The 2596-nt window shown below is 35.5% G+C and overlaps 1 long non-coding RNA gene across 1 annotated transcript; it reads right to left on the bottom strand.

Annotated features, from left to right (window-relative positions):
- On the bottom strand, window positions 1-2176 carry LOC109366959. The gene is made up of 4 exons (XR_002113671.1): window positions 2086-2176; window positions 1935-1994; window positions 631-757; window positions 1-37 (listed from the first exon to the last, which is right to left on the bottom strand). It is a non-coding gene; the product is annotated as an uncharacterized LOC109366959 (long non-coding RNA).
- Window positions 2177-2596: the final 420 nt, after the last annotated feature.

Below are 2596 nucleotides of genomic sequence, written 5' to 3'. Positions count from 1 at the left end.
AAAAAAAAAGGAAAAGGCGCAGACTTCTTCCCATGTCCTACAATGCATAAAATCCAGATTTTTAACATTACTATATTATTGATTAATTCTCCAAATATGGAGAAATATTTTACAAAGCATTATCCCATGAGCTATGCATGAGTTGTGCAGTAGCGTAACTTCATGATTTTATGGCAATACCTTTCTAATGGAGAAAGGATGGCCACAGCCCCTTTTCCCTCTCACTAGTGATATTATGCACATTCTTGTACAGGAATAACAGCCACTGCAATGTCTAAAAACTGTGCTTACTAATGAACATGATGAAGTGATCATCTAAAACCTTGTAAGCAGATGTGTCTAAAGTGAGCATGAAGGAGAAGAACATGCAGTACTGTACTGAGAAGGGAAAGTTATTTGCTTTCATTCTGCTATCTCAACATTCAAATAAACTCTGAGCTGGTCACTTCAGGCTCTCATGAGAGTCAACAGAAAGATGGTAAAAATTTGTCTTTGGAGCAGAGGATATAATCAGGAAGCAACTGCTCCTGATCTGGAAAGGGAGCCTCAGAAATGATGATTCTTCCCCGAATCCCACCCATCCTTTCTCATCCTCCTCCCCTAGACTCTGCTGAACCTGAAACTACTCACCTGAAATAGTCTTCCAGCAAAGAGAAGAGTTCCCACCACGTTCCTGTTATTTAGAGGGCTTTTAGCGGACTTCTCCCTGTGATACCCATAAATCTCTACAAACACTAATCTTGGTCTCCTGGAGAGGCTGTAGAGGCAGTCAAACATGGAGACAAAGGAAAACAGAGAGAGAAAGAAAAAAAGATCAAAAATGGCATGTAACAGTAGTTTTACAGAGGACGAGGTTCCTCTGCTTATCAGAAAGAAGACATAATTAATCTCTACCATAAAAATGTTTTAACCTCCCACTCACAATTAAAGACGTACAACCTATTCCAATTTTACAAGCGGTTTTTACACAGAACTTTTTCCAACTGCATGGTAATGTTAAACAGAATGAAACTGAAGATGGGGAAAGTAAGGAGGATAATTTAATGGATATTAGTAAAGTTATCATTATTCTAAGTAGTAGAGTACATATACAATAGTATAAGAAAGGATTCATTCATTTTATTGTCTTCAAGAAGTTTTATCTTTTATTTATAAACCAAACACCCAATATTGTGAATATTGCCATATCAAGCAGTGAAGAAACACCATTTATTAAATCTGTTCAGAGTTGAGAAAAGGAGATACACAGCATATATTGGGGGAAAAAAAGAAAAAAAAATGAGAGAGGAAGAACAAACCTGCTAAATAAATTTTATACAAAGGAATGTACAGTGGAGAAATGATAACTTATACCAGAATAGACAGGTGACATTACAAAATTATTTGGCTTGCATTATGATTAGTATCCCTTCCTATGCGGTAATTATCTTTTGTTAGTTTGCTTTGTTATGCAAAAGCTTATCAAATTAGTTTCAGTTTTGTCAACAAGAAACAATTTTCAGCAGCAAGAACCCAAAGTAGGAATTTTTTTAGTGCTTTTCTAATAGCTTCTGCATGTGGATATGTAGGCCAAAATTCAAAGCCTAATATTTAAATAAATTAGAGCAGTGTGTTTACTGTCAATACTTTCAGAAGCGCCAAATAAATATAAGGCCATATTTTTTTCTCTGGAACAGGAAATAGCTTATTAAAAGCTGAAAGTGACTTTGTGTAATATATTAAATTAAGTAATATCCAAACTAAAATCAATCAATAAATAAGTAGATACAATATTGTAGGTTCAGAGCACAAAATCAACCTTCACAATGTTAAAATACAAACAGAATCTAAAAGTAGTAAAAATAGTAGCACCACTAAAACTATAATGACAAAATACTTGTGAAGAAAAAGATAAGCAATCTGGTACTCTAGAATAATCTGTCTTTTCTAAGTACCTGTGGAATAGTGATTAGCTTCACCATTAGTTCAGTAACAGGCTGAAGTGGCCTTCATTCCTAATAACAGATTGAAGAAAAAAAACAGTTTTTGGTTCTATTGTCACACAGCATTATACTTTAATGAGGAAAAAAAACAGTTCTTACTCACACATCTATCCTATGAGCATTCATCAATGAGAACTGACAAACAGCTTAGATAGAAAAAACCCTACTTGCTTCTTCTCCCTTAGAAGTGCTAGCTGTTTATAAAGGTGTCTTTGATGAGCTACTCCTCCCACAACTAACTTCCCCATGTTTAGGCATCTGGTTTATTTTACCTTCGCAGCCTGTGGTGAGGCTGCTGAGATAGATCTACTCCTGCTTCTTCAGTAAAAACTGAAGCTAGAAGACAGACTGCTGTTGATTCTGAGTTATGTTCACTCTTTTTAGCAAGAAACCATTGTCATGTGCCAAAAAAGCAGCAAGCTTCAGGGTTGAACAGTTATGTAGGTTGTGTAATCTAAATTAAAGCCTCCTAACAGATCAAAAATGCTGAAGGTAGGAAATTTGGCTATTGAAAAGGTGCTCAGTGGAAAGGGACAGCAATTTCTCCCCAGATGAACATTATTCAGCTAAGCCCAAAAATCTGTAGTGTTGGCTTTGAAGTTAGAATAACATGG

Source organism: Meleagris gallopavo, chromosome 3 (genome assembly GCF_000146605.3).
Source record: "Meleagris gallopavo isolate NT-WF06-2002-E0010 breed Aviagen turkey brand Nicholas breeding stock chromosome 3, Turkey_5.1, whole genome shotgun sequence".
Taxonomy (NCBI): Eukaryota; Metazoa; Chordata; class Aves; order Galliformes; family Phasianidae; genus Meleagris; species Meleagris gallopavo.
Note: the sequence above shows the minus strand (reverse complement) of the source record. Positions and strands in the feature narration are given on the sequence as shown.